Here is a 12,189-nt window from a genome sequence, read left to right as displayed (position 1 = left end):
TATTCTACCCATGAAAAAGTCTTTGAAGCCTGCACCTGTTCTGTATATCAAGGAAAAAACAAGTTTCTTCTGATTTTTCTCTACATGTCTGCCAAAAACCCTTTCCTCCTGTTAGCTAGTATCTGCTAAAATAAAATCCAAAAGCAAGCTTAAAAGTTAAGGGTATTTTTGAAAAGGAAGAAGTCTTCTTGGGAAATCTCTTTTCTTATTACATCCCCTCAGACTTGGTGTAAAGTTGACTTTCTGTTACTCCACCTTGCTGGCAGCAGAGAGAACTGAACTGAACTGTCTGGAGTTCCATTTTGCAGGTAGAAGTCATGGGAAGAAATCCATAGTATGACCAGGCACTTCTGTCCTTTCAGTTTAAACCCTGGGGCAGAAAAAGGATTAAAAACTTGGAGGAAATATTTTAAGAATGTCTTAAGAATTCATGGGAAGGTTAGGGATACCAATTTTCTTCATGAGGACTAAAGCTGTTAGCCATTCATACTGAATTTCTCCCCAAATGATCCCTCCAAACTTTGTCAAATAGACTTGGAAGGCCAACATACCCAGATTTCTGAGTATGTAAAACTTAAACTGTAAAACTCAAGAAATTCCAGCCTGACTGCATATTTTTGGTCTATTTGTAGGATTTCCTTGGGATGGTGGGGAAGTAAGATCTACCTAATGCCAGGAGACTCCCTCATAGTCTTCATCATAGCCCTGTAGAGAGCCATACTGGGACATGGGTTGTTTCAAAGCTGTTTATGAGCTCTGTCAAGGCTGCCCTATGTGTGCAGGCACCCACTGAAAATCCAGGAACAGCTGTTGCCACAGACTGCAGAATAACTGTTCTCCAGACTGCCACTTACAGCACTCTCATGGGACCTGAGAGACAAGGTTTTAAGCAAGTCCCAAACCTCATACTGCCCTTTGCAGGGTAGATGCTCCAAATGCTAGACTATTACTAGACAAGTGGGTGGTAGCAATTTCACCTCCTGCTCTTCCTACCCAGACAAGAAAAATCATGATTTAAGGCATCAGGTGCTGAGTCCTGGTTTCACAAAGACGCCTACCTACGCCCATGTTCACATGAGAAAAACATCCCAGTCTTCAGAATTTCTTAGCAACTGGCAGAAATGCATCCACAGTCAGAGATTCTCTGAGGAGCCTGTTTTCAATCTGTATTCCCAGGCTGGGGCCTTGCATTACCTGAAGGCTGAATATGAAGTCCAGCTGCCCAATCTGGGCTCAGGCTCTTGAGACGTGAAGAGACATCGTGAGAAAGCACATTGGCTAGAGATATGCAAAAGAAAACATCAGGCAAAGACAATTTCATTGAGCCTAGGGTGAGCAGCAAATAAAGAAATTTCACTGGAAAAAGTGTCACCTGGAAAGATATTAAATGAAAGGGAAAAACAAGTACTCAGAAAAGCAAAGTAAAGGTTCAGCCCCTCAAAAGGTGGAATGGAGGCCTGTTCTTGGCCTGCTAAGATTCATCCAGTGCTTTACTGGGGTGGTGGCTCAGCAACTCCCCAGTCAATTAGACAGCAGTGAACTGTTTTACTATTTGTCCTCTGTGTGTGGGATATTCTGTGTAAACCCTGTTTTTAGTTTCCATCTGCTTATGGTTAGAGCTGCCTGAAGAAAGTGAGTGAGTCTAGGCTGCATAGTTATTGGGTCTTTTCTTCCTTTTCTACACATCAGGGCTCAGGAAATTTCAAAAACTGTCTTAGTCCCTCTAGACCCAACTTTGCAATGCAGTGTAGGATTTGCAGGACTGAGCTGCTGAGGTTTTATTTGCATCTGGGCCTAATGAAAGGTGAGGGCAACATATGGAGATGCAGGATTTTTCAGGGAGAAATGGAACATGATAAAGATGAGCAGACCTAAACTGAACCAGATTGGTGTAATGTAGATTTGAAAAGATATTTTAAGTTATGCTTTATATTATATGACTCATCAATATATTGCTCAACTTGTAGAATTTACATGACACATTTCCACATGCTTTGAGATATAACTCAAACCTTGATCCAAAAATGCTACCAATTCCAGGGCTCTAAATTTAGCCTGTGGATGTCAGAAGGGCAGTAAGATGGTACCATTTATCATTAAGCACAAACCAACAAAACCTCTCTGCTGACATAGTCTTTTGCAACATCATTACCTTTGGAAAATCTCCCCCACGTAAAGAGTTTGGAGAAGGTTAACAGCACTCATCCAGAGAGAGGGAGAAGTTGTCTATGCTATTATTGAAGCATATCACAATGCGATTGAACATAATCTGCTTTCTGTATTGATTATAATTTTTCTAAATAAGATACACAGCTTTGGCATAGTATGAATATTGTTTTAGAAAAAAATTAAAATGAGAAAAAATGAGAGGAAAATAACTTTCCCAAAAGCTTTCCCAGGGAGTAAAAAATTACTGGATCACATGAATAGCATTAAGAGTGTCAAACCTACTGCCTGATTCTCAAAACCAAATCAATGCCCTATTAATGCTGGTCTCTTTTGTAATCTGAAATGATCAAGAGGCAGCCCTTGGTAGAGGACCAGGTGGAATTGCTTACACTTTTCATGGTTTTTTTAATTTCAGTCATAGGGAGCTACCAAACTTCCTTGAAGTTCTGGGGCTTCGAGGCCTGTCCCAGTTGCTGTCAAAGTAAATTAAAACTTATGTTAATCTTGAATATGCTTTGGTTTAGGATCTCATTTTCTGAGGCAGAGGATGTATCTATCTATGTGTCGCCGCTGGGTAATAATTAGCATTGACTCTATGATTGCAGAAGGCTGATCCATTGCTTTATTATGCTATATCATACTGTACTGATTAATAAACTCATCACCTTTACAGCCGGATCCAGTTGGTCAATCAATCAAAACATCACTGGCAGTGTCCAGTTAAGAAATCACCTTTTGGTAAACAGACCTCCATAACACATTCCACATGTGCACAACAACAGGTGCAGCAAGTGGAGATAAGAATTTTTTCTAATTCTTTTCTCTGATCTTCTTACAGACTTCCCCAGGAAAATGCCTGGGAAAGTCGTCTGTTGCTGTCTGTAGCCAGAGAGCCGCTGCCACATCCATGTGTTTTGGCTCTGTGCAACACAACTCCACTTTATTTTAACATAGGCTTTGGTACTACCCAACATTAATGCTGTTGCCTTTGCAAATATGATGAAAAGTTTTGCTTTGAAGTTTCTCTGCAGCTTTTAATTTGTCTTTAATGTGAGTTTAAAGTAGTAAACTTTAATCTTAGTAAAGATTAGTAAAGGAGTAAAACAGTGTCACTAAGTAAAAGTGAAACATACTCTGTTTGAAATGGAAGAAGTACAAATCTAATCCCTCTAATTGTATCACATCCTAGAGGGAACAAAATCAAAGCATCAGGCCAGGGTTTAAGATTATTGAGAAAATCAAATTCCTTTTGTAAGCCTTTACACAATTTGTTCATAGTGGGTCTCATCTCCCCTCCCTGCAGCCCTCTGAATAGAAATTAGATTCTATTTAGACAAGTGGATGGGTGGACACTCCTAAAGCAAATGACATCAATTGCCTATGGCATATGTGCTGTGAACTTTAAAGCTAACATTTTTAAATGGTGAGTGAAAGTCATCACCAAGAAAAGTCACCAATTCAAACTAAAAGGCAGGTAGATGCTGCTTAGTGCCCGAGAGACCAGAGGATGAAAGGAAAGAAAGAGGAGAGGTTGGGATGCATATCAGATGAGGCTATGGTATCTAGTTATCTAGTTCAGTCAGCACAGTTCAGGGTGATGGCCACAATGAATATTTAAAGACATGTAGCAGGTGAACTGTAACGGAAGCAGAAGTAAAGCTGATGTCAACATGAAACCATACAAATTTTGCAGAAGACCAGCAGTTCAGACGTTTTACATTTTTAAAATATTTTTCATTGTCCCAGGATCTCCAACATGGTTTTTACATTGGTGAACCATCACATGTGTTACACCACTGCCTTTACAAATTCCAGATACTTTGTGCATCCCTTGTAAGGTAGTCATAGAAGCAGTCCCAATATATAACTGTAATATCTTAATAAATCAGGTCATAACTATATATAAATCAGATTATGACTATACTGGAACAACAGAAATGAGAGGAATATTCTTGGAACAGCTGTGATGAATCCTGAGAGATGCTGTGCATGACTTACCATAGAAAAAGGAAAGGCAGCTGACTGAGAACTAGTATGATGTCAGAATAAGCAAGACAACAAAAGGCAGCAAGCTGATCACCAGTATTATTTTTCCTACCCCTACAGAGGTCCTTCTAAAGTGCGTAATTAACTTCGTTAGGAAAATCTTCTTACCAGTCTTTGGTAATTCATCTGCCAATGGAGAAATTGAAAAGTTGAATTATCAGAAAGATTTTATTAGTTATCTAAAATTGTGTGAATTTGATCTTAGGTTTACTGACTGAGGTTTACTGGCAGTGAGACTCTTGGAACTACCTTGTCAATAATCCAGTGATTTTTTTGAGTATTGTGCAGATGAGAGCACAAGGCATGTGCTTATAAGAACTACTGATGTCAACATATTTAGTGCATTGTAGCAGTGGTCAGCAGGTAACAGAGGAGAGGATTCGAATGACGGGATAAACTAGAGAAAACAAGTTCACTTCGGAACACACCCTTTGCTCTGAAAAGAGCATGTTATGCATTCATTAATGCTAGTAGCTGAAACTGCAGAAGTATCACTTGAGGGAGGATCTCCAGATCTGATCATTTGGTTTCAACCTGAACTGTACTGAGCATTGAGAAATGTAAGATAAAGCTAAAATCCTGGAAACAATGGCAATGCCTATACAATGCTTTTCCCCTGCCCATTTCTGCTTTAATTGAGAAGCTAAAAGATAACTAAATGAAAAATGGATTTATGTGTGAATAAAAATGTACCATATGAAAGATGCATCACGAGAATATTTTTACACATTTTTATATTTATTTTCTCAAAGGTGCTCTCTAAGATATTCAAGTGAAACTGATTTAATTTGCAAATTGGGGCTAATTCTGCACTCCGGCAGAATACTCACTGGCAGCTTGGGGTGTAAGTGCTTTGCAGACACAAGGAGACAATCTTATAAACAGATTAACATTAAGAGGAGGTGCTATAGTTGGTTATGCACCCCCCTTTTGCTTCTTAAAATGCATAACTGAGAAAAGCAATCAAATATATTTTGAGTAAGACAGTATAGTTTTTTTTTCTGTTGCTTTTCACAGTTAAATTAGGCTTAAATATTGTATTGAAAATAAGGATGAAAGCTTGAATATGAAAATTACTGCAGTGAATTTAACTGTTGCTTTATTGAGGTTCTGCTTTCATAATTCTTGCTTTACAAACTCGGTCCAAATGGAGTCCAGAAAAACAACAAATTGCAGATGTAAAACTGAATACATCTGATGGATCACATCTATAAAAACAGAATTAACTATGTTACCATACAAGGTATGAATCTACCCTTACCATTTTTCCCTAAAACACATTATAAATCAACCAAACCAAGTTTCCACACAGTTCTGGCTGAGTTTTGTTATCTTGTCCTCATAGGTGGAGAATTCAACCACAGCTTGTCACTCATCTGTGTTAGTCTTGTAGCTCAGGTTATTCTTCAATCATGCCCATTCACAGTGCTTCAGTTCATGCCTCCAGCAGTCACAACATGCAAACTGGATTCCTTTTGTATGTGACTAAATCAGAAAATGTGCTTCCAGAGTTGACTTTATTTTGCTCCAATTGACTGCTGGTGCACAGCCCAAATGACTAAACTAGACTGATTCTAAAGCAAGACAGGTAAGACAGCATCTGTAAAGTAGACACTGAATTGTTAGTTCTACTTGCTTTGCTCCATTCACACTAGGCTGCTCTCTGATGCCAGCCCAGCTGTTCTCTGTTTTTCAGTAATAAGAAATCACTCCACAATATGGATTTCTGCCACCTCACTCTGGTATGGTTGCTCCCAGGTCAGAGTGCAAGACAGAGATTTTGCTTTCACCCCAGTAATGTTCTGTGTTACGTATTTTTACCTGCATTTTTACAAAATTTTAAAAAATTATTGTTATTTTTAGTTGATTCTTGATTTTAGATTTACAGTTCAGTCACATGATAGAAAGAAACTGAACACACATAAACAAGGTTGCAAAGAGTTATATTCACTTCTTTGAAAAAAGCACATGAAGAGGACCTAATGCCTATGAAAAGTGTACCCTCTACACTTTTCATGCATTTATTTTAATCCTAACAGCAAGCCATAATTTATGTGGTCACCTTGGTCTTATGTGTGTATCAAGCTGATGCCAAATTGATTTTTGCCTTTTTTGCTTTTATATATTCTCTATATTCTTTACACATAAAATTGTAGCTCTGTAGCCTATTATTGTAGTCGTAGCTAGCCCCACTACTTTTCCCTACCCTCATAGGCAGGAAGACAAAATACATTTTAGAGGCTCCAAAGCCGGGGGTTCCATGGCCCCTACCCTATCTTGGTTCTTACTGGGACCCAAGGTTGAAACCAGCTCTTTGAGATACATTTTCATAAACTAAGTTTAGTTCCTATTTAAGAAGGGAGAATTTAGAAAAGGGTTGAACCGTGTGGGAATTACCTCACCATTTATGTCTCTAATTCGGGATTTTTGTCAATAATGCAAATTTGCTAAGCTTTTAAAACTATTTTCACTCCATGTGGGGGGTGGGCATTTTCTGTATTTGCCCCTGGAGGCCTCCAATAAAAACTAGCCTTTATGTTACCTCATATATTAATATTATCTCAAAAGTTTGTTGTTTCATTTCTAGGTCTCTAAGGCATCAAAGCTGTTTTGGTGTCCACGGTTCTCAGAATTAGCATCAGCTAATTTTCCTTTCACCATCCTTCTGAAACCTAACCATCTATCATTTAGTGAGCTTTATTGGCCATTTGAAGTGAAGCAGGAATTGAACAGTTCACTTCTCAGGATTGCAACTATATTAGCGTACGGGCTTCTGTTGTACCACCCAGTAGTCTGAGGGGGTGAAAGTGTTGCAGCAACATTCTCAATGAGAAATTTTGGCTGAACGAAATCATTAATTCTATTTCCTCCCAATTCAATGACATTTCTCATGCCAATGAAAGATTAAATACAGTGGAGCAATGATGGCTGTCTCAGAAGGACTGCAATGCTCCCTTCTAGTGCATCACCTCCACCATCCATGTGTAAAACCAAGTAGCAGCCAGCCAGATGCCGGCTACAGTGAGATGCAGTGGGAGGATAGAAAAGAAACAAACCCAGGGACAAATCTTGGCATGAGCGAAATAAGGATCCAAGTTTTCTACACTGAGTAAATAAAACAAGGATTGTGCTCCACATCTCCTTTATGCCTAGAGCAGGAACGCTAACTTGCTTTTACCGGCTCCTTCATTGGTGAGAGTTTAGAATCCTGGCACAACTGGTACCAAATGAAGCAGATCAAACAGCTTAAGGTAGGGGACCTTGTGCGCAGGCAGGGCTGGCACGTGTCTCTTAAGTGAGCTGTCATTGCAGTAAATGGGGCAGAATCTGACATCATGGGGAGGGAAGGGGAGCCTGCTGCCATGAGCTCATGCAGAGCATGTCAGAGACACACACACACATGCTGGTTTTCTGCTGACACACCAGCCTGACACCAGTCACTACCAGAGTCCTTGTGGACTTCATGCCTGAGGACAGGACACTCACCCCCATGTAGAAATCACTGAGGTTCCACTGAGGAGTTATTTCAGATCACCTTCCTGCTTCTTCAAAGCATTTTAACTGAGTTCAAATCAACATCAAAATAGATCTGCTACCTTAGAACAAATTTGAATGGAAAAATGTTTCCTCTGATTCATTAACCCCAAACAGTCTTTCATTACAGGGACCATGGGAAAAGTGGCTGTCCCTGATGAACGTGTATCAGAGGAGAAGAGTCGTGAATGCAACTTTGAATGGAGCCATTATAATCCCAGACTAATTGCTCTTTTGGTTATGAAGTTTAGCTGCACATTATTTGTGTGAAGTAGTAGTGGAGATAAATGCAAGCAAAGAAAAAAAAAAGGCTATAGTTTGAGGAACTAAATACTGTAGCTGTCTTGGGCCCACAGCAATTTCAGCTGCACAGCTCAACCTTTTCTGGAACAAACCTCTGTATCATATGAGAGGCAAAAAAGATGAAAGACATTCACATGCTCAGTGTAAGTTTTAATAATGTGATCTATTGGACCTTATATGTAGACCTTCAAGGATGCAGCTTGGAAATACCTAAAAGACGATTCTGGACTTCTAGTCAACATGCTAGCCCATATTATGTTATTTCAAGTCATTTTGGAGCTGAAAACCTCTGCCATCTATAACAGTCTCATCATTATTCAACTCATGCTAAGCACATGGATAGGATAGAATAGAATAGAATAGAATAGAATAGAATAGAATAGAATAGAATAGAATAGAATAGAATAGAATAGAATAGAATAGAATAGAATAGTTCAGATATAATGACCATCTAGTCTGACTGCCTGACCATTTCAGGGCTGACCAAAGTTAAAGCATGGCTTTAAAGGCTCTGTCCAAATGCCTCTTCAACACTGACATGGCTGGGGGAGACCTTGACCACCTCTCCAGTAAGCCTCCATGCTTTGGCCACCCTCTGGGTAAAGAAGTGTTTCCTTATGTCAAGTCCAAACTTCACACGAGAGACAGTTTGAATTATTCCTGCATGTTCTGGTGCTGTGTACCAGGGAGAAGAGCTCACTATCTCCCTCTCTACTTCTCCTCCTCAGGAAGCTGTAGGGAGCAGTGAGGTCACCCCTCAGCCTCCTCTCCTCTCCAAACCAGACAAGCCCAGTGCCCTCAGTGCTCCCCAGAGCACATTCCTGCCAGCCCTTTCCCCTGCTTTGGTGCCCTTCTCAGGACATACTCAAGGACCTTCACATCCCTTTAAAATAGTGGGGCCCAGCACTGCACACAGTACTCGAGGTGAGGCTGCACCGGTGCTGAATTCAGTGGGATAATCACCTCTCTTGGCTGGCTGGTGATGCTGTGTTTGATGCACCCCCAGATGAGGTTTGCCCCCTTGGCTGCCAGGACACACACACTGCTGATGCCATTGATCTTCCTGCCAACCAGCACCCCCAAACCCCCTTCTGCAGGGCTGCTCTCCAGCTATTCCTCTCCCACTTCAGACTTGTGTCTGGAATTACTCCATCCAGGTGCAGAATCCAGCATTTGGTTGGTCTTGTTCAGTTTCATGCTGTTGGTGGGTGCCCAATGCTCCAATCAATCCAGATCCCTCTGCAAGGCAAAGCCTCTTGTCCCATGGGAGAGTCAGCAGCACTTCCCAGTTTGGTATCATCACCGAAGTTACTTACAATGCATCATGTCTTGCCTTCAGGTCCTTGATTTTTTAAAATCTTGTTGAAGGATTTTAGCATGAGCTTTTAGATTTTTTCAAGTGTAAAAAAAATATATCATCTGAATTAGTTCCTGACAGGTTCATCAAGTCCTTAGAGAAACTTAGATTAATGGGAGGCATAACTTCATTATCCACGCTCACTTTTCCCCAATACAAGATATAAAATAGATGTATCTATGTGTTCTTTTTTAAAAGTAGAACTTCTGTTGATTCATCTAGAAATTCTGGTGGGCACAAGAGGGAGTCAGCTCTGGTACCCTGACCTTTTGAAGAGACCAGCATCTCCTGACTGCCCTGCAATTCTGGTTCCAGCTGCACTGCTGGGCCTCAAAGAGGCCGTAATCATTTTTGGCACAAATGGATATGGAATACAATTATATTTTGGGTTAGCCAGGACAATTCTACATCCTACAAGGACATTGAGTTTGATCACATAAAAGATTGTCTTACTAAGTGCCCTTCAGTTGTAGCATTCTGGTTCTGTGCAGATCCCTGGGCAAAAGTCAAGTACTCTGCCTCCTTTTGTGCTCCTTGATGAGGTGCTTTGAGAGAGAGTGTTTTGTAGCACTGAAAATGGGGTTTTCTTATGATGCTCCACTTTGATTACACAGGCATGGCTGAAGGCTGACAGTGTTACTGCATTTTCTATCCCTGACTCCTTGCACTCTGTGCTACCATATTGGTCAAGTATATCAAAGTATATCCCTACTATTATTATGCTTCATACTCACGTATAACATTGAGGTCATTATTGATTCTCTATTACCTTGTGATAGCATTCATTTATTTATCTCCTTTGATTTTAATTTTCCCTAAACAGCACCTGCCTTTTGCTCACAAGGCTTTCTCTGATATTTCCACATAATTTTAATGTTGGTCCCATGGTGTCTTAGTGATACCTCCTTCTCAGCGAAGCCTCAAGCCTGAACTAGATGATATTCAGAAATCTCTTCCATACAGCACTTCTATGAACACATTACATTTTACTCTGTATCTTATGTTACCAAATTACAGATTTTAGTTTTTGTTTGTTTTTTAATATTCCCTGTGTGAAATTTATCAAAATTTGTCTTTTTGCTTTATGGAGATTTTGCAGCTTCACTCTTCGAATCTTCTGGGTAAAGAATAACAAAGTTCCTTGCTAGTTTTTGGTTTAAAACACCTTTACATTATTTCAGTGACTGAAACTTAATTCCATACCAGCTTAGGTGGAAAACACCTCCTTATAATCACAGAATCCTTTTTTGCCACACTGTTTTCTCGAGAATCTTTTGGGACTTTGCCTTTCTAACTTTCATGCTGCATCTACTGGGAATATTCAAAAATGTTAGACCTAAGTGTTCAATATTTCAAACTCCTTTTAGGTTATTTCTCATTTGATCATGTCCTGGCAAGTTACTGTGAATACTCTTGAGATAATAATGCCATCATCACAATAGATAAAAAGGGAAATAGAAGTTTTTTTTGTTTTAGATTTGCTTTTCTTTCCCCCCCTGCCCAAGATATACAGAATTTTGCAGTACACCAGAATCAAATTATAAGAATGAATCACACCAGAAATTAGTGACCAGTTTTGGATTTCATTTGCTGGGATTCATCCCTGTTGGGGGTTGACGCTGGCCAAATGTCAGTGCTATAGTTGAGCAGAGGAGGCGAAAGAACAATTAAAAAGTTCATGGGGTGAGATAAGGATTAGGAGAAAAACATTTTAGGGGCAAAACAAGCTCAAAACTTTAAAAGGCATACAGAAAAAATTATAAACAGAATTAAAAGAGGATGAGAACTCAAACTTTTAATTTTCGTTTCCTTCCCCCACCCCCAGCCCTTCTTTCTTTCCCACCGACAGCGCTGGGAGACAAAAACATGGGGTTTTTAGTCAGTTTGTTATTTCTAGAAGTTCTTCTTTAGTTCACTTAGGGAGAAGAGTCTCTTTTTCTATGCCATGAGGTCCTTCCCAGGGGAGACAGCTCTCTGTGAACTTTTCCAACACCGTTCTAATTTTCACAAGTAGAAGTCCTGCCCAAATCTGCTGCAATGTGAAGTCTCTCCCACGGGCAAAGCAGTCTTCCCACAACTGCTTTTTTTTGTGGGCCATTTAGTTCATGGTGTTATAAATAACAAATATAGTTATTGGCTTTTGCATTTATGTATTAACTTTTGTTGTGCAAGTGATTATTGATTACAAAAATTCTGATATAGTACAATTTGTAATTACTGCTTTTGATATAGTATAATCTGTCAGTTTATGTATGCACCATATAGCTTTTATAAATATTAGTGTAATATATACAATTTTAGACCATAGCATAATAGACACTGTGAAATGCTGAAATGCTTTTTTGTGTAACTAACTCATAAAATGGTGTAAAGTAATTAGGTGATTTCCCACATTCGGGGAGTATCTTATCGGAAAGACAAGATAACAGAAACCAGAGCACCAAAAAGAAAAAATTATTAACCCTCATTATCAGGGAGTGAAAATATAACAGGATGGAACCACAAGAAGAAATAAAATATATTAATTTAATCTACAAGATGGCACGAAGACAAGTCAAAGGTTAAAACAAAGCAAAATAACATCTAAATTCAAAAGAATGGTTGAATATGTATAAACTCTTATGAATATGCATGCATGTGCCCCCTGTAATGTAACAGTATGTAGGAATATGGTTTAAGTTAACAGGGTGCTTTTAGCAAATAGCCAAGCACCCCAGCACTGGATTTTATCCCTTTTATGCCTTAATAAACTTTCATAAAAATTTTAAATAGAAAGGCGT

The sequence above is a fragment of the Molothrus ater genome, chromosome 1 (genome assembly GCF_012460135.2).
Source record: "Molothrus ater isolate BHLD 08-10-18 breed brown headed cowbird chromosome 1, BPBGC_Mater_1.1, whole genome shotgun sequence".
NCBI lineage: Eukaryota > Metazoa > Chordata > Aves > Passeriformes > Icteridae > Molothrus > Molothrus ater.
This window is presented reverse-complemented; position numbering follows the sequence as displayed.